This window comes from Amblyomma americanum, chromosome 7, assembly GCF_052857255.1.
Source record: "Amblyomma americanum isolate KBUSLIRL-KWMA chromosome 7, ASM5285725v1, whole genome shotgun sequence".
NCBI classification, from domain to species: Eukaryota; Metazoa; Arthropoda; class Arachnida; order Ixodida; family Ixodidae; genus Amblyomma; species Amblyomma americanum.
This window is the reverse complement of record NC_135503.1, coordinates 66,631,627-66,657,640: the sequence shown is the minus strand read 5'-3', so window position 1 is coordinate 66,657,640 and position 26,014 is coordinate 66,631,627. Positions and strand designations below refer to the sequence as shown.

Genomic DNA, 26,014 nt, shown 5'->3' with positions numbered 1-26,014 from the left:
AAACAGATGGGTTGCACTCACACCAATAATTTCTTTCAGGGTACAGGCGGAGCAGGTAGCGATAAACGAATTATAAGAGCAATCGGGTTGCTAGCTGCTGCAGTTTTGCCAGCATAATAGGCGCCATTACGTCAGTGGAAGCGATTGAAATTTTGCAAATGGGAAAAAAGTACGAAGGAGACACTGCAACCTTATTTTAGTTTCTTGCCTGGTTTATTTTCATTCTCCCTTTTGCACTGATATGGATCAACTTGCTCTCATTAAATTACCATTCCTGGTGCACGAGAACACGCGCATCCCCGAAAGCCATCGCGTTGCTTTTAGTTGTAGACGACAGTAAGTTCTGACGTTCGTGTTTATTAAGGCGAAATCCTTTATAGGCTCTTGACTCGTCGGCGGCGGTATTCGCACAAAAGTGTCACACTATGGTTGTCAATCAAACTAATGACGTCATCAGTGGTGTAGTATGTCGCAGCGATATGTATAGTGCACTAACTACTCGTAGTTAAGTATTAATTTGTGAAATAACAATTAGTCACAATATATATTTAATTAGCGATCAGGTAATTAATATTGAGTTAATCAGTGATGAGTAACAAATTATTTAGTAGCCGGTTAATTAACTCACCAATGATTAGTTTGTAATAATAGTGCTTGGTGCAGTATGTCGTAACTGGGAACTCAGTATACGATACTGCGCAAGGCGCCAGCAGACAATGCACCTGCGCTTCAGCTAACTGCGCAAGCGTGTGACGTCATTGAGTGGCGCCACCATCGTTCGAGAGGAGCGCTGCCAAGGCAATCTTGCCAGACGCCTCCTGCACGCCGATCAGGAAGAATGCCGCCTAAACGCTCTCCTGTGTCCCCAGCAACCAAGCGTGCGCGTACTAATGAACGACAGCGACACAAGCAGCAACACCGCGCTAAGGATTTTCGCCTCACTGCACTTTAGGTCAACAAAGCGCCCCCCTGAATTTTTTCAAAAAGTTTAGCACACCTTTGTGGAGGTGTGATTAAGAAGCTTTTTGTCAGTTCGTCGCTCATTAACCTCTCTTTCGGGAACCGCCAGTTTGAACTGTAATTCACGATACACAAAACATTCCGGACAAATGTTGAAGGGAACACATGAGTACGAGTGTGAGCGTGGGGCGCGCTGCTGCTAAAATAAAAAATTCCTAAAGCTTCCTGAAATTGTTCCGCTGCAAGGGCTAATACGCAGCCCTTGCAGCGGTGCATTTCTACACGAATTCTTGTCAACCCTAGACATTTTAGCTTATCTTGAATATTTCAAGAGCATTTTATGAAATGTATGGTTGAAATGAACTTACCGTCCAGATCTCGCCAATGTCGTATGCGGTTGAAAGCTCCGGGTCGCTGTCCTCAGTCACGCCAAAACGCTTGAAGGTGTTGACCGCCTTGTCCTATAGCGTAGCGGAAACCGTCGAACGGCCTGTATAGAGTTGGATGCTGGTCTTCGTCTGCAGTATCGAAGGACGGGAGCGACCTGCGCGTTTGTCCAGCCGGTGTAGTAGCCGACACCGATGTGAGCTCGAACGTCCCTTCAGAGCATTTTTAGTGAAAGTAGCCACGATGCAATGCTTAGTTGTCTTCCCGACCGGCCACGTCCGAAGAAATGCTCTGCTCACTTCCCAGCATGTGGCATTTGAAGAGCCCCTTTTTTTTAAAGGCAGCTTGACACCATTAAGGGGCAGTGGGGCGACTATTGACTATAGACATGTTTAGATGTATGCAATGCAGCAACAAATTAAACGAGAACAAGACAACTCAAACAGGAACCGCAAAACGAGAATATCTTGGATGTGCGAGACTGAATACTAGAGAACCATCATTTCATTTCTATGGCACCAAGGACGTTTCGTTGAAGTGTTAATGAGCCCTGCGGTATTTGTTCTCAGACTGCTATTATTTATGCGTACTTGTGTTCTTGGCACAAGCATTCTGTCTGCTTTTCTTTTGCTGCTGATAGTACAGGCGTGAGCAAAAGTGGACAGACCACGGAACGGTGGCAGAACTGCTTGTCAGCGCTGACTGCACGTGCCTGTTGTCGAGATTAGAGTGACAGCAAAAAGTTTTGGAGTCCTTCTATCCTCTGCCTGCAACCGGATATGTTGCTGCATGGCAGGCCACGGAATGACGTTACCAGCACTGGAATCGTATCCGTTGTTCTCTGTGTAGCCGCCTTTGGAAAGTCAGTACTATAAGTTATAAATTAAAACTGCAGGGTCGGTAGTTGTTATAATGACGGGTGTTGTTTGCTTGGTTGATTTACGTGGCGTTGTGTCAGTAGTGGAAACGGAAGTCGAAAGGCTGCTGGTGGGCGTGGGCAGCGATGGCAGCTGAACAGCCATTTCCGGAGTGAAGTAATAGGACATAACGAATAGGCATATAGGCATGAAAACTAGCCCCAGCGTGACGAAGCATAACGCCGAAGTGTGGCATGCACCACCACCCGTATCATCCGCAGGGGACGATGGTGAGCGCCGATTGTAAACGCTGCTGTAAAGTATGGTGCTAGGTGATGCCGGTACGGGCTGTACAATTACTCCAGAAGGTAATAACGCAGGATTTGTGATGCGAGGTGATCTGCCCGTCGGTGAGTGACTCTGCGCGACGGCGTTTGGCTCCGTAAGATCTTTTGCATCCATGGAAAAGCGTCGAGGAAGCCACCGGAGCCTTTAATTAGGCATCGTCATCGTCAAGACAGGAGGAAGTGATCTAATGTCTCAGGCTCGGCACAAAAAAGGCACGATGTGGAAACCGCCAGGCCAGATCTGTGAAGGTAGAAATTTAGAAGGGGAACCCGGCAACGCAAACGCGTGAAAGAGACCTCTTGTCTGCGCGAGCGCCAGTCTTTGCTACTCCAAGGATGCAGAAGATGCTGATATTCAGGAGATGATGTAAGAGCCGAGGCAGCAAAGTCCTGAAATATTGTATAGCTGCGAAACCTCACCGCAGCTGTATATGGACACGTTGGCAGGACAGCAATAACTGGGCCGCAGAGAGGTGCCCTTGCTAAGAAATCTGCAACCTCATTTAAGTGAAAGCCCATATTGTTCCTCGGTACCCAAAGCAACCTTACCGAATTTAGATGGAGCGGGATCAGGAACATAGAGGCGTAATGCCCGAGACTCAGTTGGTGAGGACAGTGAAGAACAAATGGACAGAGAGTCCGTCGTAACCACGATCTGGGAAATGGTAGTTTCTAATTTTCGTAAGGCTGAGATTACTGCTAATAATTCAGCCAGATAAATTGGCGTGAAGTCAGGAAGACGGGGAGAAAAAGACCAACCCAATGAAGGTGAAAAATTTCCACACCTGCCTTTTCGCGATCCTGCGAGGCAAAAGAATATGTGAGGGAAATGACCTTAGGTGGTCTTGCAACGAACCCTGAAGAAGAGGAAATGGCTGCAGCTTTGCATTTGATGGAAAAATGTCATCGAATTCAATCTGGACAGAAGATGAGTTGTTATACTCTTGGCGGACATCTGTGAAATGAATGTTTAAGGGATCAAGGAGGGACTGCACGAAACATATCTGCTGAATATGCAAACGAGACCAGGCGGCACTAAAAGAGACTGCAGGTTGACTAAGAAATATTATACTGGAGGCTTGAAGGGGTGAGTCCCAGAATTTTAAAAATGTTTCAACTGTTAAAGGCCAAACCTAGCTGATAAAGATGGGATTCGCGCCTCAAGGTGTAGAACAGCAATGGCGACATATTTTGGAAGCCCGAGACAGAGGCGCCACGCCAAACGCCCCAACAGCACAAGAGGCCGAAGTTTATGTGCAGGAGCTCCTGAGAATAAAACACTGCCGAACTCTAAAATTGGGCGGACGTACATTTTATAAATCATCAGAGGTGTACGCCTTCTCATGCCTGACCGAGCACTGGAAAGCCTGCGCAGGATACCACTGGCCCGAACTCCTTTTGCAGAAACTTGCTCAGTGTGTGGCCGCCAGGATAAAGTAGTGTCGTATATCACTCCGAGATACTTCACCGTCTGAACTTGAGGAATTATGCTATTTCTATAGACCAGATAGATATTTACAGGAACAGATACCGGAAATACTGACAGTGCGCATTTCTTCATATTGAGGGAAAAGTGAATTCTCTCTAGCCAGCTGTCAATAGCATTGAGAGCATATTCAGCGCTTGCTTCGGGCAAATGGTACTCAGCACGTTAAGGCCACGTTTTAGTTCATTTAGAATGGCATCACAATTCGAAGCATTTGCGTGGGTGTGTTTCACAATTTTACTACACACTTAAGACGTATTGAATGAAGTATAGAAACAGGCTGCTGGCAACGAGTGGTTTCGCTCTCAAAGCAATAAAGCCAGATTGAAATACAGGATGCTTTGAGGCATCCCCGAAGCTTCGTAGCGTTATCCCCGTGAGTATTGTAAATAGTGGACAGGAAACGCTGATCATATTGTTCCGTGTACGATGCCAAGATCATACTTGTCATTAAAAATAAAAAAGAAGTAATAGCTATTTTCTCTTGTTTTCTGGATAACTCGTTTAGAACCGAACATTTTTCTTCCGATTGTAGTCCATTGCATATATTTGTAATAAGAACGACCAAGATAGCTCTGATCTTAAGCTGGTTAGAAGAGAAAAAAAAACACAAGAAATAAGCGCTAAACATTGACTTTGAAGGATAAACTTGTGACGTCTAACGCTTTTACCTCCTTTCTTACCATATGTTTCACGGGCGCAAACAGTATATCTTGCCGGCCTGTGCACATACGCGCCAATTTCTTGACAACCGAGCAAGGACCTTAGCGCCATGACAGTCAGTGCAGCTGTCCACACTGCGAACATATGGCTTCGACCTGTAGGGAGAAGACCAAAAGGCGTCTCTTCGAAGAAGGCAAGCCCCTAATCGTGACGACTTCGGACGTCGCCGTGAAGGCCACGAAACAGCGAGCCAACAGTACTACGCGGCTGCTTGCACTGCAGGGCGCCCATGAGGCGTTCGAGCAAAGAGCGGCAACAGCACTTGCACCGCCTCGACAAAGGCGCAGGTCACTACCTTCTTTGATGCCCGAAGTGGAGTTCAGCACCCATCTTTCCACTGACCTTTCTTCCGTTTCCGCTGCTTTAAAGAACACTGTGCTCAATATCTTCAGGCGCTCTGCCGTGCAAGAGCAGAATGAATTGGAGCTTTCGTCTACGTACGTGACTGGTGAAATATGGACGGTAAGTACCACCATTCCATTAAACTTTCTCTCGACCTTCAGCGTCAGCTTCGGTGCCTCGCGTTCCCCCCAAAAATCTACTGTTAGAATGCACTGCTGCCAGCTTACGGGGTATCCTACGGGGTAGTGTATCACGGGGTAGTCTAAAGGGTAGTATATATACAGATTGTCCATGCTAACTTGGACCAAGATATAAAAGAAAACCTAAGCGTTCTTCGGAACTGAAATCGCGTGGATGCTGTTGGGGTTTATTTAAAGTTTCAGTACCATTTTCTTGCTCATTGTACTTCAATAATTACTCTAGATAAGTTAGTTAATGTTTAAATTTTTTGAGACGTTAAGGCGTCAATAGGAAAGTTGTGGAGCTCCACAAATATTTGCCCAACCCAGGCAATTCCGACGAGATAGCCGTAGCTAGCGTGGCCGTTTTTATTCGGGGAAAACGAAAGCCCGCGGAGTTCAAAAAATATCACGTGACAGCGCTCTCCGTGCGCCCGAATGCACCGCGCTTACAGCGCTTTCATCCGAGATTCGTAAAAACATTCAGCGCCGCGCCTCCTCTTCGCTTACGAGAAAGGGCTTCTATCTATCGGCTGGCGACGCATTGCGCATTCTGCTAGCGTGAGAGCGCAATTATCAGCGCAAAAAAGGGAACCGGTTTTCTTTCAACTGCCGCCCGAACCCACTGGCGCTTATCTTGGAACCAACCACAACGCGAAGATCTGTCGTGTGGAGCACGAAAGGCGCGTAGCGAGCGATGTTTTGTGCAAAGCACGGATGAGAGCGCTACAACTGCGGCGCATTCGGGCACACGGAGTGCGCTGTGACGTGGTATTTTTTAAACTCTGCGGGCTTTCTTTTTTACCGTATTAAAACGGCCACACTAAATCTATCTCGTCGGAAGTGCCTGGGTTGGGCAATATTTGTGGAGGTACGTGCACAAATTTCCAATTGACGCCTGAACGTGTCAAGCTATATTTAAAAAGTTCATTAATTTAACTTGACCGGGCCTGACGGTGTTACTAACAAAGCACTTAGAAACTTGGACGCAGGGTCAGTGACAGCACTCACTGATCTCATGCACAAATACTGGACAGACGGAAATATTCCACAAGAATGGAAACATGCAAAGATTACATTCATTCCAAAGCCAGGCAAGAGCTTGTGTATAGAGAATCTACGCCCAATCTCTTTAACATCCTGCTTAGGAAAGTTAATGGAACATATAATTCTCAATCGGCTACAAGAATACGCTGAGGACAATAACTTACTCTTTAACTCCATGCCATGCTTCAGGGCTAATCTTTCTACCCAAGATGTTATGCTGCAACTCAAGGCAGACATAATAGAGATGGAACGCAGCAGAGGAACTAAAGCCATATTAGGCTTGGATTTGAACAAGGCGTTTGATAATGTCACGCACGATGCTATCTTAAGGAATCTCTCGGACATCAACCCAGGGGAAAGAACTTTGCAGTACATCAAGTCATTTCTCAATAACAGAACGGCACAGATAGCAGTGGGAGAGATTAAATCAGACTCTATCTCACTTGGAGGTAAAGGAACGCCACAGGGCTCAGTCCTGTCACCCTTCCTTTTTGATCTCTCACAAATTAAAACTCCTTCTAAATTAGCAGCTATCCCGTTGCTGCAACACACATTCTACGCAGATGATATCACTTTATGGACCACAACTGGCAGAGATGGTCAGATAGAGGATACCCTGCAACAAGCTGTAGACATAATACAAGACCTGGCGGGCAAAGCAGGGCAAACCTGCTCGCCCTCCAAGTCCGAATTATTTCTAATCAGATACAAACCAAGGGGCCCTCGAGCAAAAAATTACAAACCTCCGCCTCCACTGAAAATCTGGGTGGAAGGGCTCCCTGTTAAGGAAGTTCAAACTATAAGAATCCTATGACTCTTCCTTCAGTCGAACCGAAAGAACAAGGAAACACTAGAAGAACTCCAGACAACCGTCAATATGACGGTAAGACTAACTAGACGAATTGCAAGCAAAAGGAAGGGAGCGAAGGAGACAGAACTTTGCAAAATAGTACAAGCATTTGTAATAAGCAGGCTTGTCTACGCTCTCCCATACTTAAAATTAGACAGTAGTGAAAAAGCCAAAGTAGAGTCTATGATTAGAACAGCATACAAGGTAGCATTAGGGCTACCGAACTGTACCTCCACCGATAGGTTTCTGGACTTGGGAGTACACAACACCTTAGACGAGCTTACAGAGGCACACTTAACAATGCAGAGAGGCCGGCTTTCCCGCACCAAAGCAGGAAGAACCATACTTGATCGTTTAGGACTAGGCATACGGTTGCCACCCCAAGACACCAAAACACAGATACCTAAACGCATCGCTAAGGTAATAAGAGTTAAGCCACTAGCTAAGAATATGCATCCTGCTCACCACGAGGGGAGAAGAAGGGCTAGGGCAAAAGCTCTACACAACATATACAACCAAGATGAACATGCAGTATATGTATATGCCGCAGAATATCCCCAGAAACAAGCGTTCGCACTAACGGCGGTGGAAACGCAAGGTAGACTGATAGTCTCCGGCACTACCATAACGAAATCCTCGGAAACGGCAGAAGAGGCGACAATCGCCCTGGCTATCATTAACACAGAAGCTACTACCATACTCAGCGACTCTAAATTTGCCATACGCAATTATGCGAGGGGCAGGATTTCTCAGGCAGCAAGGAGCATATTGGGTCAAACCAAAGATTTAGACAGAATTATTGAATTGATATGGGTCCCGGCTCACTCGGGGAACCCTGGTAACGAAGCGGCACACATAACAGCTCGAGGATTCGTCAGCCGAGCAGGGGACGCTGTCGTTGCTGAGAGTTTTTCGAAGGACGGCCTATCATCTTTTCACGATATTACTAATCATGTTAAACATAAAGGAGCATATTCCCTCCTCCAGACAAAGCCTTTAATAAGGAGCAGGAGACCACTTGGAGGCGACTCCAGACGCGATCCTTCATGACGCCTTCCCTGTTGTCAAAATTCTACCCCGGCGAATACGACCCTGCATGTACATTATGTGGTGATTTAGCCACTTATGATCGCCTACTGTGGAATTGTAAAGAGGAGCCGCCCCCGAAATCTCTAATACAGGTTCCTACTTTCGAGCAGTGGGAGGCCGTGTTGGTCAGCTCAGACGTGGGAGTTCAAACCCGGGTCATTGAATGGGCTACCCAGGTCGCTGTCAGCCGTGGACTGATAGCCACCTAGCACTGATCGTCTGCATTCTGCCTTTTCTGACGAATTAAATGTTTTCCAATCCATTTGACTAAGCATTCAACTAGGACGAGCACAAAAATGGTACTGTAACTTTAGATAAACCCTAACAACATCCACGCGATTTCAGTTCTCAAGAAGGGTTAGGTTTTTTCAAAAGTTTGGTCCAAGTTAGCTGGGACACCCTGTATATTGTCCCTTTCGTACTGCTCGAGCCTGTAACGTCTGAGACGGCGGAGACGCTCAAAGCGCCTTGCAACTATGTTAAGAGTACCGGTTTTCAGGCCAGCGTTTCGCTTACTCAGGCAAAATACTGATATCAGGTTAAATAACGTGATTCGAGAAAAAAAAAGTGATTTGAAAACGGAGGGGCTAAAATGCCGTTATTGGACACCGTTATGATGGCCACCTGGGTTAAACAGCCACTGCTTCTCTATTAGGTTGGATTTCGATATACTGTAACAGCAAGCACCGAAACTTCTTAACTATATTCCCAGGTGGCCATAGTTGAAAGCGGCTTTCAGTTCAGGGTTTCACTCACCTTCACACTGCCTTCAGTACGCTTTACACGAACGCGCGATTACGCGTCCTGCACTGATATTACAGCCCCCGATCGCTGGGCGCTGAGTCCGAGACCATGCTGGACGGTTTGAGTGCGGCGGTTGAAGACAGCTCGTAGCCCTGCTTCCAGCCCAATATTGTCTCAGACGCAGCGGCCGATGCTCAGCGGCGCAAATGTCAGTTTAAGACACGCGCTCGAGCCTTCGTGTTAAGCGTGCTGACGGTGATACATGAAATATCTTTATAGCAATGCAATTACTGTCTGCTTTTTTAAGATACAAGGATCTGTTTATTTCCCTTGCAGCCAACCCGCCAAGGCGGCAGTTCCCAGAACCACAATTACTGTCTGCTTTTTTAAGATACAAGGATCTGTTTATTTCCCTTCCAGCCAACCCGCCAAGACGGCAGTTCCCAGAACCAGGCACTATCGGACCGCTTTCCAGATTTTATCAGACGCTCCCTCAGACGGAAGTCTTTTCGTGTGCAGAAGCATCAAACCTATCCTCACTAGACAAACTTGACAATTCGTCACACACGTGAAGAAAACTTGTCAATGTCTTATGTCCTACTATGGCGCATTTCTTTTGCGGATTAGAAGGGAGTTGAACTTTCTTTGGTGCCCCTTACTTGTCTCTATTGACGGCAGCTTGGAGCATTAGGTACAGATTTGAACAATGTGTAGGACCCAAAATATTCTTGCTGAAACAAGAAACTATCTCTACAGTCTGCGTCCTGTTTTTTTTTTTTTGCTCGTGTGGCTGCTTGTATACTAAGCTTACATCTGGAGGAAGCCAATATTCATCGAAACGAAGCAAGCATAGGCAAAGGTTCGTCCTTTTATATGTGGTGTTGATCAAGGGGAAATTAGTAGTGCAGTTATTTTTACCATAAGATACAATTGAATAGAGCTCAGAAAAAAAAAACAACCACGTGCCGCCGGTCGGATCTCAAGCCTCAACCTCCGCATTCCGCGTCGGTGCTCTACCGACTAAGCTACAGCCACGGCTGTCCAATCTTCTAACTTGTGTTCCGTGTAGCCTAATGAAGTGACTGAAGTGAAGAGTTTGACGGACGTCCGTCCGGTCGGCTTAGTGCACAACTAAAAAATGAAGCATCAACTAAAAGAGCAATAATATGGCGTTTCGGTTCCCCCACGGTTACCCTATTGGCATTTTATTGACTCCGTGGAACGCCATCTCCTCCGTTCTGCGCTACATCTGAACCCATGTACCCAGCAAGCCGCCGCGGTAGCTCAGTGGTTATGGCGCTCGGCTGCTGACCCGAAGGACGCGGGTTCGATCCCGGCCGCGGCGGTCGAATTTCGATGGAGGTGAAGTTCTAGAGCTCCGTGTGCTGTGCGATGTCAGTGCACGTTAAGGAACCCCAGGTGGTCGAAATTTCCGGAGCCCTCCACTACGGCGTCCCTCAAAGCATGAGTTGCTTTGGAACGTTAAACCCCCATAAACCAATAAACCCTAACCATGTACCCAGCAGCAAGCTGCAATTCCATACGTTCTGGGTGTTAGTGAGACGCTGGCGCATGTATTACGCTCCTCTGACGCGCAGTGTGCGCATGTGGGAACCCCTAAGCCCGGGATTGAATTGGGGCACGTCAAAGGCAAACTGAATGAAAAATTCTCAAACGTCATTAAAGCCATGCCGCCTAGCGAAAGCGCAGCTGTGTTTATCGCCCAGTCAGGGGCTCAGCTCAAGTTAAGGACAACGCAGCGAGCTATGGAAAGAAAAGTGATAGGCGTAACGTTAAGAGACAGGAATCGTGAAGAGTGAGTGAGGGAACAAACGCGGTTTAATGACATCCTAGTCGAAATCAAGACGAAGAAGTGGGCTTGGGCAGGGAATGTAATGCGAAGGCAAGAAAACCTCTGGTCCTTAGGGATAACAGAGCGGATTGCAAGAAAGGCAAGGTTTTTACACGGCCCTAGTTACGGGTACAATTAATTTTAGCCGCTGCAGGGAGAAGTACCAGACGGACCTTCCTCTTACCAGGGATCGGTACAGCATGAGCGCAGTGGCTCTGTTATTTCTTGGGACTATTCTTAGCCATTGAGGACTAAGGACTTCGGAGTGCTAAGTTTAAAAGAACCATGCAGCAGGACACAGCTGAAAGCGGACGCTATGAACAGCAATTAGTACCAGTGCTACTCAGTCACATGGGAACTTATGGGCTATGTTAAAAATCAATTCTAAGAGTAAAACTGCTGATTGTGAGGGTGAGGGCGAGTAAGGGCCAGAGAAGTTTGCAAAGTGAGGGGTAGGATGAGGGAAGGCCAAATATTTACTGCTGAGGGTGAAGGAAAGGTGGAAATCGGTGCATTTGCCACCCCTGGGTAGAAGCATCCCACGGCCGGATGCCCGGCTTTTTTCTTTGCTGTGACTCTACAGCGAAATCTCAATAATAATAATTGGTTTTTGGGGAAAGGAAATGGCGCAGTATCTGTTTCATATATCGTTCGACACCTGAACCGCGCCGTAAAGAAAGGGAGAAAGGAGGGAGTGGAAGAAGAAAGGCAGAAAGAGGCGCCGTAGTGGAGGGCTCCGGAATAATTTGGACCACCTGGGGATCTTTAACGTGCACTGACATCGCACGGCGTACGGGCGTCATAACGTTTTGCCTCTACAAAAACGCAGCCGCCGGGGTCGGGTTCGAACCTGGGAAATCCGGATCAGTAGTCGAGCGCCCTATCCACTGTACTATGAAAAAATCGCGTTATGCACTCGCAGCAGTCCAGTGATCTCTTCACTTTCGTCCACTGATTAATTCCTTCGCGATTTGCAGTTTTCGTTATGCCTGTTTTTTGGTACTTATTTTGTAACGAAGTCAATTTTCCATTTGTATTTATTTGTTTTCTCTGCACCAAATCTACTCGTTGATATCAGCCTTTGCAATTTTCACTGAGTTGGCAGTGCTCCTCGTGGGTATATGTGCAAATCATGAAGGGCACTGAAAGAAGCAGAAGCTGCTGCGAGAAATCATTTTTGCTAGCTCTTAATGAACACACGGGACAAAGAACACAAATACACAGGGCAGACGCTAGTCCTAACTGCATGTCTTGTAGATGGTGTTGCCGGGTAGAAGTGTGTTCTTTGTCCCGTGTGTTCACTAGGCGCTAGCAAAAATGATTTCAAACGCTTTCCGACTAGCCCAAGTTTCCGCCTTAATATTAAACTGCTGCGAGAGCCTGCGTATCGTCCACCCGGAACTCAGAGTCATTGTTTCGAAACAGTACGTAAGTTGTGCAAACGCACGAGAAAAACCTTCTCAGCAGTACGCTACCTCACAGACCTAAGGCAATGCCCTTTTACCCCATGGAAGTACGTTCTACCGACGTCGACAGCAAGCTCCGCGGATGGCAGGACCATATTTTATAGATTCCACTGCTGTTATGTCTAACGAAACGGTCAAGAACTCTTGCGAGAAGCTCGGCTTGCTAGAAATTAAATAATTGAATTCAATTCAAGTAACTTGCGAAATTACTTTAATTAAAATCTACGACAGAGTGATCAGCTTACTCTCTGTTGCCTACAAAGTATTTATTAAAGTAATCGCAAATGGAGTGGGGGAAAACCTTAGACTTCAATTAGCCAAACTATCAGGCAGGCTTAGACCATATTTATAGACAATATTCACAATATCAATCAGATGATAAAAAATGCGCCGAGTATACCCAACCCCTATATATAGCCTTTATTGGTTACGAGAAAGCATTTGGCTGAGTTAAGTCAGGCAACTATTGTGGAATCGGTGTGTATAAGAGTGTTATGTTAAAATAATGAAAGATATCTATAGAAACTGCACAGCTACCATAGTACTGTATAAAGTCCCCAATAAAATTCTATTAAGAATGGACCTCAGACAGGGAGACACATTCTCGCGAATGCTATTCACCGCCTTTTTACAAGAGGCCGTCAGAGGCTTCGATTTGGAACAACTGGGGAGAAGAGTTAATGGAGAACACCTTAGTTATCTTCGATTCGCTGATCACATTGCCTTGCTAAGTCAATCAGGAGATGATTTCCAAAACATGATCAATGATTTAAGTAGAAAAAACTGTGGATCCATTAATTAATATGCAGAAAACCAAAGTAATGCCCAAAAGTCTCGCAAGAGAACAGTACTTTACGATTGGCAGTGAGGCGCTGGAAGTGGTAAGGGAATACTGCTACTTACGGCAGGTAGTGACCGCAGATCCCTATCACGAGAAGTAAATAACTGCAAGGATATGGGGTGGAGCACCCTTGACTGGTTATATCAGGTTACGACTGGCAGATTACCAGTACCCCTCAAGAGTAAAGTGTATAGCAACTGTATCTTACCGGTACTCACCTATAGGGCAAAAACGTGGTGGCTAACGACAAGGGTTCAGCTAAAATTGCGCACAACGAAGCGAGCTATGGAAAGGAAAATGATAGGCGTAACGTTAGGAGACAGGAGAATGACAAAGTGGGTCATGGACCATAAGCGGGTTAATGAAATCGTAGTCGAAATCACGAAGAAGAAACGGGCTTGGGCAGGGCTGTAATGCGAAGTCAAAATAACCCATTGTCCTTAAGGCTAACAGGACTGAATACCAAGAGAAGGCAAGCGTAGCAGTGGGCGGCCGAAAGTTAAGTTGGCGGATGAGATAAAGGAGTTTGATGGGATAAGGTAGCCGCAGCTGGCACAAGACAGGGACAGAGATGGAGAGAGATGCATGGAGAGGCCTTTGTCCTGCAGGAGATGTGTTGAGGCGGATGACGATGATGATGATGATGATGGAAATACACTACTAATCTTAGTGTCTGCCAAGCTTTGGTTTCTCGTGCGCTCAGTTGGGCACCTCGAAAGCAGGAACAACGCGCGGCGAGAAGTGTGTAGGGTTGTGCCCCCGAGAACGTCGGTGTCATTTGCTGTCGGCTCGCTGCACGTGAATATTGGATGGGTAGGCGGGAGTTGGGATACACACCGTTAGCGCGGTCGGAGCATGTTGTAGTAAGTGGTTTTTTTATTAAAATAATAATAAAAGGGAAGGAAAAGATTTTTGCTAGCCCCGGCATATGCCATCGATAGTGAAGCACCTGAGCTGGTGCAGCGGAAATAAAGGACAGCAGGCAGAATGGAGAAATGAAATGAAAGAGGTGAGGGGACAGGAAGAGAGGATAGGGGGAGAAGTAATATACACAGACTATTTTCACAATAAGAAATATGTCCAGGTTGTACGCGTGATTAATTCATGATGGAGCAATAATAACACACGCGCACAGCACTGTGTTGACTACATCTAGAGTGGGGCGTCCAGTTGTTAATCGTTCAAGGTAGACTCGCGGAGCGCTCGGGCACTGCGTGTGACTACCTGGCGGAGAACAGACGGGACGTCAAGCCCGTATGTTCGAGGAATGCACAGAGGCCCTCCAAGGTTCGCTCACGGGTGCGCGTACTGCCCTGCGGCCACAACAGCGTCTTGAGGGCGATGACGAGGTGGCGAGATCTGACTACTGTGCCGTTTCCTTTCGTCAAAATCGTTTCCTTTCCTCGAAGCACATGCTTTCGCAATCCTCCACGTAAACAGAAGTTCCCTCATAATTTTTCAGATAAGACAAACATTCAGTGTTCAGGCCCACACTCCCAGAAGTGCTGTTATCTGCAATAGTTTGCAGCGAAACCGTTCGTATGCAGATATGGCCTGCACGCCCTCAACACGAATGTATGCGGCGGCGCTCTCACCAGGGCACCCTTTTTTTCCTTTTTTTGTGTGCAGAAGCATTATTCCGATCTGTTTTTGGGCTTGTGTCAAGTGACTGGGATTCGAACCCGCGGCGGCACAAGCCGTTCAGATTCGATGGCCACTGCGCGAGAGCACTACGCTGTCGCCGCAGCCGAACACTCCTCGTGTTAAACTGCAACACATTCGCGCTGTGCACTGCAAATAGTATCCTTCGTTCACTAACTCTGCTATCAAACTGATTTTCGCGCTTTGAGTGATGTGGCTGTAGTGATAGAGATGTGCACTGCATGAGTTGGCGTGGACAACGTTGTGGCAGAAACACGACACCCAGAGCGATACGCGTTTGCGTTGACAACATTGCTGCGGCAGCGTGGCGTAGAAGAGGCCATCGGCGTAAGTACATGGGGACATAGGACTCCGTGATCCCCGTTGGAAGGAAATAGCGGCGTTAACCGGGCTCTGGCATCCGCGATTAAAATTCTCTCTGACGCACTGCGTGCGCATTGCTTGCGACAATGGCCACTGTTGGCGACACGTACCTCACTTTTTGGCCTTTTCCAGCTTATAATAACATTGTTTTGGGGGAAATGAAATGGCACGGCATCTGCCACATATCGGTGGACCCCCGAACCGCACCTCAAGGGAAGGGATAAAGGAGGGAGCGAAAGCAGAAGTGAAGAAAGAGGTGCCGTAGTAGAGGATTCCGGCATAATTTCGACCACCTGGGGATCTTTAACGTGCACTGACATCGTAAAGCACACAGGCGCCTTAGCGTTTTGCCTCCATAAAAACGCAGCAGCCGCGGTCGGTTTCGAACATGGGAACTCCGGATCAATAGCCGAGCGCCCTAACCACTGAGCCACCGTGGCGGGGTATACCTCAAAACCCAGTTATCAATTTCATGCAGCCCACATCTCTCTCTCTCTCTCTCTCTCTCGCCACCCCACGTGCCTCAAAGCGTGACTGAGGCCTCCACTGACCAGGAGGCAGTCATGCGCCCTTCCTTTGCTCTTGGACGGACGTACGGATGGATGGATGGAGGGATGGATGAATGGATAAGGCTGAAACCGTTTAAGTAGGGCGGTTGCTCAAGAGACCTAGCCATGACTTATGAAATTTTACTATCGTCTTGATTTTAGCCACCAATCAGATAACCTTCGCTTGGTTACTTCTACCCACTTAAAATCTACTTTCCCTTCACTGTCCCTAAACCCCAATGCCTTTGATAAATCAGCCCTGCTGTTTTCCACTGTAGGTTGAAGCCCTTTACAGAAAAGTATCAAGTGTTCAGCCGTTTCCGCCTCCTCTCCGCACGCAACGCACAACGCGTCTATCTCGTGGTACCTAACTCTGTACGTCTTAGTCCACAAAACTCCCTTCCTGGCCTCAGGCAACAGAGCTTCGCCTACAATTATCATAGATATTTTCTTTGGCAACTTCCTGAAGATCCTGTATTTCACAGTGCCGATTTCGTCAACATCCCAGTTTTCCACAGAGCTCTCTTTGTTTCTTTACCCTTTTTCTTAACCGATAATTGCTGATTTGCCCCCCCCCCCCCCCCTACTGCTGTCCAGATATTTGCTTGTAAATTTTCTAGTTCGCTTTCTAAATTTCGTGTCAACATTCCTTATGTACAGGCATCTGAAAGTTTTCCTAGCCCACTGCTTTTCCCCCTTTTTCTCAATCGTTCCTCAAATGCTATCTTACTGCTAGCTTCTCTGCTCTCGAACGACGCCCATCCCATATCCCCCTGTACCCCCTGATTTGGTGTGTTGCCATGTGCTCCCAAAGCTAGCCTCCCTACGCCGCGTTGTTTGATTTATAACCTTGCTTGAACATCTGGTCTCATGCAGAGAACCGCATTACCGAAAGTCAGGCTTGGAACCATCACCCCTTTCTAGATCCCTCTTACCACAACATACCTATTGTAATTTCACAGTGCCCTATTTTTTATTTCCATTCCATTCCACAGTGCCTTATTTTTCATTTTTTGCAATTGAAGCACCTCAGTTCAACGAATCCTTTAATGCAAATTTGTAGGGCTGAGCTACTTGCCTTGGCAGCCAGATGTAAAGCATTTCGTACATGAGTAACCTAAACCAGTCATGTCCAATCATTGTACGAATCCTTTATAGCAAATCAGGGGGGGTGAGCTACTTGGCTTCGCAGCCAGATTTAAAGCACTTCGTACATGAGTAACCTCAACCAGTCATGTCCCAACAGAAGTCGACTGCCTTACCTATGTACATGATCATGATCAGCAGAATTAAAAAGAAACTATGTGCAAACTTTTCTAATGCGATGTATCACTCATCGTGCTTTAAGCTTCTCATCTATAAAGCTTCCCATTTCAATTCGTTTTATATTGCCCTGAATCTTTGCACACTTTGTTCGTTCGCAATCAAAACTGCCGGCGCGCGGTTTTATCATTTTGTTGTGTAATGCGATCAGACTTTCCATTCATCGTGACCACGTGCAAATGCGTCCACAATTTTCCAGATTGGTGCAGTTGCTTTCGGTTCTTTACCTATAAGGTTCCTTGCCAGATTTAAATTGGGTGCGGCGATGAACTGCAGGCATTCATTTCGATGACCGCCGAGCACGCTTATGGCTATCGCCGCCGCCGAGTCATTCAGTTCTTAGCGGGCGAGGGCCTTGTTTCTTTTAGAAGCCTTTTCGTTGTCTTCCTGACTGCCGGAGTGTCGTCACCACAACGTGACAGTTTCCATCAACCTTTGAGCATTGAAAAGTAAAAATATAAAACTTATGTAAATGAGCATTAAATAAATAAATAACAAAATAGGCTCGAAGTCTTGAACCCCCCCCCCCCCCCCCCCGCCCACTAAAAGAATAGTTCCGGACTCCCTGCTTGGCGAACTCTAGTAGTCAGCCGATAGCGGCCAGGATGAGCTAGCGTAAGCTGAAAAATCTTAGCGCAAAGGTCGATCTTCGCGTCGAGTAAGGACAGTAAGCATATTCACATGAAACGCGCAGGAGGTAGAAGTTCGAAATATTCCTCGTATTTAGTTTAAAACAAATAGTTGCCAGAAACTCTTCTCACCTCAGCACACCTGTCACAGCGCTGTATTACTTCAATTTTATGTGCATTGGAATACAAAATGTATTGTCCTGCCTGAAAGTAACACGTGTACAGTCTTTGTACGAAGTTTAAAGGCCAAGGGGTTTTCTACTGCGTCATTTAGTGGGGCTTCCCTAGCATTCGTTGAAGTCTTTACTTTCAGTAGAGTGAGGAAAAGTCTCTCTTGCCTTCGAAATGGCGAGAGTACCAGTTGTCAAGTGAAAACATCCACGTGGTTCCTGATATAAGCAAATGGTCGTTTATTGATGCTAAAAGCGTTATAAAAGGCGCCGTTCATGTGTATGAGAGTGTTCGTGAAGGGCAAGAATGAAAATGAGATGTTCACTCATGAATAACCGCGAGGAGAAAAAAATGGCCATGTAAAATGGATCAGTGAGGAAGGCGTGTGTGCGCATCGCCGAGAACGAGGAAGTACAGCGAGCTGTCAGCGTTGGGCAGAGATGCGAGGAGCTGCATCGGAGCCTCGACTCAAGGCAGTTGGCGCAGGGAGCGGGACGACACCCTGTATCCGTGCGATCGCTTGCGACCGATCCAGCGCAAGAAGAACGGCGTCCTCTGTCGTCGGGAGCGGGAGCTACTTTGCCCGAAGCGACTCGACGTGGGACTTGACTCCTGCAACGGTAAATTGAGACACCAGGGCTCGGAGTGAACGCGCGAATGTCCATCGGCTATGTCGGCTTTGTGCCGAGTTCGGACCAAGCTGCATTGCGCACTGCCAACTCCTGCGAATGCATGAAAATTTTACAGAGTGCCACTCACATTCCACACCAGTCGCCTGTAAACCCCTTTTTATAGAATTTCGCCTCATGGAAAAAAATTATTCATCGTGGGAAGTTAGCTGTGTAGGGGCTTACGACTGAGGAAAGTTTTATACGGCGTTTCAATGCCGTTTGCCAAAGACTAACTTCTTAGTCTTAAGGAGGAGGCTGGGTAGTATTTACGCATGCCTGGCAACACAGAAATTCACGCGTTTGTGCGCGACGTCGCATTGTGCTTTCATCTGTGATCCATATATAATTGCCAGACGTCTACCGTCTGTTCCGTGCTTTAGCCCCTGTAAAGGTTATACAGCACATGCTTGCGGAGAACCCCGATCCAGAAGAGATGGAGTAGGAAAAAAGTGTGCTTGTACGATGAGGGTTTTTTTTTTTTTTGGTTCTAAGCTAATTCGATGCAAATGCCTATTTACTTCGAATAATTTCGAAGCAAATATTTCGAATAGCTTCGGTGTAAAAGGTCATTAGATTTTAAAAAAAGAAAGCATTGAAGCTATGTCAACCTTATGCAAAATCGACCTGCACACGGTGCTGGGCACGCTCAACAGAGCCGCGGTTATTACGCGCCCAGCGCCGGTGCCTTTTCCTGCCATGATTCTAGGAGCTCCACTAAAATAAAGAAAAAATTGGTTTCTGTACAAATTGATGCCTCTAACAAAATGCAAACTGCGCGCCGTATATCCAGCGCACTCCCTTTCCCGGACCAGCGTAACGCGATAGGCAACGCGACAGCAAACTTCCGGTTCCTCTGGCATCCGCCTGAGGCCTCGGGTACAAGTGTACTAGAAGGTCCTGAGAAATTCCTCCATGGCCTCAGACTTCGGTTGTTTGGGACTGTGTCACGCCGGATCTCAAAACTAGAGGACCGTTGGCAGTTAGGCTGGTTCGGTTCCTTTTAGATTGCTGCATAGTCAGACGGGCCAAAAGCTACTTGAAGGCATGGAAGTAACGCCGTTTAATTGCCGGTGATCGTTACTTGTCTCGGAATCCTGGTATTTGTCACGGTAGCGTCGTCACGAGACTTGCGTCACCAGTGCATTGATGCTCGAAGCTGGTCACCGCGCAGCTCTGTGCGTGGCGAGATATTAGATCGATTTTAGTAAAATAAATTCTCGCAATAGGGACTGCCTCGGACTAGGGGACAGTAAATGTTTTCCACCACCACCACCACCACCGCAGTAGCGATTTGGCGAGCACTGCGTCCGCCTACATGACGTCACCTGGGACTGCCAAAAATGGTGAAGACCGCGGTGTCATGGCTGAATAGTCATCCTAAGCTCATTTAGATATTTCACGTGTATAAGATTTTAAGGGTTCGCAAATATTCAACAAACTATCCAGCTTCGCAAGTGAGCATATCATTTCGCCTAAAATATTAAGGTATGCTCAGCGGTGGCACGACGCAGGACGAGTCGCTGTGCTTAGGTTCGAAGTGGGGAAAAAGCTGCTCCAGAAAAAAAACACGTGTCCGCAGATGCAAATGTTTGGTCACACGGCTAGGGCAATGTGTCTGCCCAAGCTGGAGCGAGCCAACTCGGCCAGTACCGATTTCGCATAGATGGAAATGGAACAGTGCCCCGAGTAAGCCTACCTTTGGCCTCGCCGTGCTGAAGCTGAGCCAGGCGGGCCAGATGCCGCGCGTGAAGAAGCGATCCTCTTCTGTGGTCCTGTCGCGCACCAGGCGGGCCAGGAGTGCTGCCACCTTGCTGCCCGAACGACGAACCGGCGCCCTGGCCGTGGCGCTAGAGATCGGGCTCAGGTCGCACCTGCGGAGACGAACAGGGAGGTCCGGCTGCTTTCTTTTTATTAATCGCCTGGCGAAGGCGGGTGATAAACCTCTGCTCAGGAGGAACTGGCGTTGTACGACCGAAGGGTACCACTTTGGTGAGCAGGGATTACAATAAATTTGCATCGAGAAGAATGAAATGATTAACCGTGATGATTGAAACAAACGAAGAAGGCTGGCGCCAAGTTTCGGCACCAGTTGTAATTACTCTTTGCTGCACTAGATAGGGCAGACGTGCATTTGAGAAGTAGGCCCCTCTCATACGTAAATAAAAACACAAGCGACAAGAGCGATGACAGCTTAAGTGGGTCGAAAACGATGGGGTTAGACACCCTGTCCTGATTCCACAAGGCACCTGGCAACGTATTCTCAATACTTGTTGTTATGACGCCCGTTATGGACGCAAAACTGTCGGAATCTCGCCCGTCGGGAAATCCGGCTGCCTCGAAGATGAAAAAGCCCCCATTGACGTCGATGCGACTGATGAACCAAGGCGCCAAGCGACTATCCCTTCCGATGACAGTCGGCAAAAAGTATCGAGCAAAAAAACAAACAAACTAGCAGTGCACTGAATGCGCTTTACGCGAACTGTCGAGGTGATTAGTGTAAAAATAATGTATTGAAAAGCACATCACGTTAGCTCCTAGTTCAACGGAAGAAGGATATCTTAAATGATATGAGACTGGCTGCCTATATGCACTCACTGATGAGAGAAACAGAATCGATGAAAAGAAACAAAAATAAGAACATTATCGCACTTGGATTGCCTGAATGTCTTGGGTGTCTTGCACGTGCGCTTGGATGGCTTTGGCTTGGTGACGCTGCCGCTGACGTCACTGTCTATCTCGACCAGGGGTACCGCAGTAGACGCCGTCGAGTCGTGGCCCAGAGAGGCGCGGCAGGAATCGGGCTGGGGCAGCGTATCCCAGGACAGCTGTGCCATGTGGAATAGCGTGTCGCCGGTGATGTCTTCCTGGTACGAATCGAAGAACTGCCTTGACGTGCGGTCGTGGTACTGGGACAATGACAACCAGTCTGGCTACTCGGCCTGCGGACTGGTTGTGTGGCGCAACTTTTCAAGTAGAAAGGCAGCACCATTTCATACAACGGGAGTAAAATGGCGTGTATTTCAATTTAAATGGCTTTTTTTATTTATATCGAGGTGCCCACTAGCAGCCAAAGGTCGAGTGCGGTGGTGCAAAATGTCACGAATACAAAACAGAAGCATTGAGTAAAAGGAAAAGTATAAAAGGAAGTAATAAACGACTGAAACACCGTCGGAAGTGTTAAGGCCTAATGTCACAACCTCGCTTTAAAGCTGCAAAATCAATTAAATAGATCAAGATCGAATGCCATCACAAAGTGGCAAGACTATTCGCTGAGTGGAACCCAAGTTCTCCTGCCGCACTTATGCTACTTGTTGGACGCAGCTCCTTTTTTACAAACGGCGTATAAAAAAGAACTTCGCTCACCTTCATGCGCTGGACATAACGCCAGAGCTCTTCCTTGTGGTCGTCGTCCACATCCACGCCCCGTTCAGCAGCCAGTCTTCGAACGCGCTCGAAGGAGAATTCCAGGAGCTCTTCCATCTGGACGCCTTCGTCTGCACACGATAAACACAACAAACGGTTGCTGGGAGGCCGTTAACGCCAGGTAAACTATTCCGAATGACATTGCATAAGCGTGCTCTTCGCACCGGGAGTCTGCCGAAGCTCCGCAAACTGTTAGCTTCGCTTGCAGAAGCACGACATTAGTTTTTGCACATAAAGAACTGGGAAGACCGAAGTATCATGCAGTCTTTAAAGACTGAGATAGAAGCCAAAAACAGGCGAGTAGGCTGAAGCATCCAAGAGAGGTGCTGAACCACCGAAGCAAACAGTGAGTACAGAAGATACGACGTGGCTGTACACATACCCCAGAGCAGTTGCAGTATCTTTTCGTCCAAACTGAAGCAAGGAAGGGAATACGCGCTGGCGTTGGCCATGGTTCCGACGGGGATGAGTGCAACAAGCCGAGTAGCAACTGCTACAGGAGGAGCAACAAGCGAGCGCACGACAAACGAAGTGAAGGCTGGCTGGCTGTGAAGTTGTCCGGGATCCCGTTCACTGCCTTGGCTCTACTGATAGCTGTTCTCAGGAGCGATGCCATCGGGAACAATTGGTGCAGTTGTCACATGCTCACCTTCATATCATTATGACGTAAACGATCTTTGCGCCTCACCCACACAGGCATTTACGGTGATCGCATTTTTCTTGCCGTCTGTCCAGCCTTAACCTTATATAAACATCTCCGTAACCAGGAGGGTGCTTTTTATGTTATGTTAGTAGTAAAGATGAGAGGTAAAACTGCAGCCGTTCCATTTTGACCTCACATCAGCTCGGTTGCTATTCTCTCACACTGCCGCTTGCTTGGTTCGTTCAATCAGGGTTCAGTTCGTCCTGCGGTAGCGCTTTTACGTAGCATACTCGAGGAAAGCGCGTCGCCTCTGCTCTTGCGCGCACTTGACAACCGCTGATTGGAATTCCTCGTGAAGAAACCTTGATAAGATATCCGAAAGGCTAGAGCACATTTAAATGTAAATAAAAAAAATAGACGCCGCACAAGGGCGCACAACTGCTGTTCGCTATCATATAATATATTCAGCACTTTTTCTATTACCTGAAACTGGACTCCTAGTGAAAACTTAGTAGTACGTATTCACATGTCGTCACGGGCGCCTTTTTATTGCACAACGTGCAGCTTCAGCAGTGGAGGCCCGAGCAGTTGGCGATAAGCCCCAAGTGCGTCGCGAGCGCTTGGCTGTTACAGGATACAGCTTAAGTCTTTAGTGAAGCGCCGCCCACATTAAGGACCGCCGCACAGAATTCCTCTGCGACAAAAAAGTAGTCCGTTGTTAAAACTTTTCTTGTTATTTCAACAAGAGGTTAATGAGGAGAAAAAGTTATAAGCTCTAATTCGTTTTGAGGGAAAGGAAATGGCGCAGTATCTGTCTAATATATCGTTGGACATCTGAACCGCGCCGTAAGGGAAGGATAAAGGAGGGATTGAAAGGAGAAAGGAAGAGAGAGGTGCCGTAGTGGAGGGCTCCGGAATAATTTCGACCACCAGGGGATCTTTAACGTGCACTGATATCGCACAGCACACGGGCGCCTTAGCGTTTTTCCTCCATAAAAACGCAGCCGCCGCGGTAGGGTTCGTACTCGGGAACTCCGGATCAGTAGTCGAGCGCCCTAACCACTCAGCCACCACGGCGGGGTCATGAATTTCGTTTTTAGAATTTGGGAGAAGCTGATTTCGTTTAGCGCTGTTGTTTACTGCGCTTTCGCCAGCTATTGCCACGTCGATACTGCACTCTCTTCGCCGCGGCAGAGCCTCTGGCCTCCTGTTGCTTCGGCCTGTCGTTCGGCCGCCTTGTTTCGCCTCTGTTGACCATTTATTTTCTTCGATCAAAGACGCGGCCAACTTAGTCGTGTTCATGCAACGGCCATCCGGCGTCAGGGCCTTTCTGCTCCAATTTTTGTTTCTGCGTACTCTCCACAACGCAGACAGCTGCTATTTGAAGGTTAAAATGCCTAAAAAAAATTACAGACGTTACTGCAGGCTGCTTACATATTTTGAATCCGAAATAATTTTTTATTTTGTCTCGCGTTTTTCATTTTCTTCTCTTCTTTTCTAATGATACACCTATTCAGTATCATACAGTCGTAAGGCAACGCATGGCAAGACAATAAGCAACGCGGTTTTGCGGGCTATGGCATTCTTGCAGTTAATAAAACACAGGATGCCATAGGTTTTCGTTTTTGATGCGGTGTCTATCTTTGCCGCCCTTTTAGCTGTGTTGTTTCTGTCAAGCTAGCACAGTCGAGTCACTAAATGTGTCCTCTGTAAATAGCCCCTTTATGTACATACATAACCTCGTGCAATAAATACCATGTCGAAAAAAAAAGTTCTGTGGCCTATGGGTTGCGTTCTCGCCTCTCAGTCCAAAAGCCTTCATTTCAATTCCCCGCACCTTAGGAAAAATTTTCCTTTTATGTCACGGTGACGTCATCAAGGATTTTTGGGACCACTGTTGCTGGTCAACGCCGACGCTTGGTTTCTTGGAGGAAGAGCCATACAATGCTTTAGCATTAAAAACTGTGTGTGCGGCGATAGCCGAGCTGATCGAAGAGTTACGTGCGATTTCGGCTGCGCACCCAAGGAGCATAGGTTTTAAACGGGACAAGGCAGTTTCGAGTGTATTTTATTTTTGGGAATTTTCTAGTGGACGGAGGGACAAAGTTCGCGGGCATGAAGAGGTACCAGCATTAACACAATGCAAATAAAGGACGGCTGAGGTGCCCAGCGAGAAGCGAGACAGTTCTTGCGACTTTCCTCATTTTTTTTTTTTACAGCGAGAGCTGTTAGACGCTCGTCCCTGGCTTTCGCGTCATAGTCGTCCGCCGTCGCCGGCGTCGCAGCCGTCAACGTCGAAGTAACCAGTGGGTGGATGTCATTAACGCACCCACCGGTCATTAACGCACTCACATTATGTAACGGTAAACCTGGGTCGCATAAGGCTATACGGGTGGCTCTGTTTGTAACAGCCGCCTGCCAGTGCAGAGCTGCATCACTTGACCACTACACCAGTGCGACGCCGTAACTACACAAATGGCAGAATCAGCCGCATTGCACTCCGCATTCTGTGATCGAGCGAAACGCAGCAAAAGAACGAAAAGCAAATACAGCACGTTATAGTATGGATACCAGTGCATACCGAGACACGGGGTACCAAGAGGCCGATAGGATAGCTCGAGGATACACTAACCGAGCGTCCAACTCATTCGACCTCGAGGAACCCAGTCCGGTACCCCAGAGCTCTTCAGAAATATTGAACTATTACAAGGGAGTGAGAATGAAATATCTACCACCGCATAAGGAATTCAGCAGAGAAGACGCAGTAGCATGACGATTACTGCAAACGGGCACGTTCCCAAATCTGAACATACTTAGTACAGCCTATCCCCGCACAATACGGCGACACATGCCCGTGGTGTGGAGAAAAGCCAACTCTATATCACACAACATGGGCATGGCAGAAAAATGACATAATCCACAGCACAGAAAACACGAGCGCGGAACAATGGGAGGGCATGCTCTCTAGCGACCACCTTAACGCCCAACGTGGACTATTGTGGCGAGCTCGCTTGACAGCCTTCCTCAGTGGAGCCCTGGACTAAGGGAGCCAACACTGTTGAAGGTGGAAGACTCCGTCTGAAGGTGGAAGAAACCACCTAAAGACCGCGAAGATTACTTCTCTTAGAGCACAAGCAAATGTTTTCCCCCTCCTCATCCTCCTCGCGTTACATAGTCGGAACCGTCCTGTGAGTTTTTGAATAATCCGACGCCAGATAACTTTTTCCAAGATTCAACTTCTAACGCTAACGTGATAAAGATGTTTTTTCCTTTAGTTAAAATCCCGAAAATAGGTAGGCAACAGCTTATGCTTACATCATATCGTAGCGATGTCTTAATGCGCCCCTTGTTTTTCCTTCCCTTGTGTGCTCAACACTTAACGAAGAACCCGGTTTTGGCAGTCTTGATGTC

At 47.4% G+C, this 26,014-nt stretch overlaps 1 pseudogene across 1 annotated transcript; it reads right to left on the bottom strand.

Annotated features, from left to right (window-relative positions):
- Nucleotides 1–18,201: 18,201 nt before the first annotated feature.
- LOC144097185 (uncharacterized) lies at nucleotides 18,202–22,507 on the bottom strand (annotated as a pseudogene). Its single transcript, XR_013306945.1, has 5 exons — nucleotides 22,343–22,507; nucleotides 21,901–22,031; nucleotides 21,187–21,476; nucleotides 20,234–20,408; nucleotides 18,202–18,478 (listed from the first exon to the last, which is right to left on the bottom strand). The product of XR_013306945.1 is annotated as an uncharacterized LOC144097185 (transcript).
- Between the last annotated feature and the right edge of the window lie 3,507 nt (nucleotides 22,508–26,014).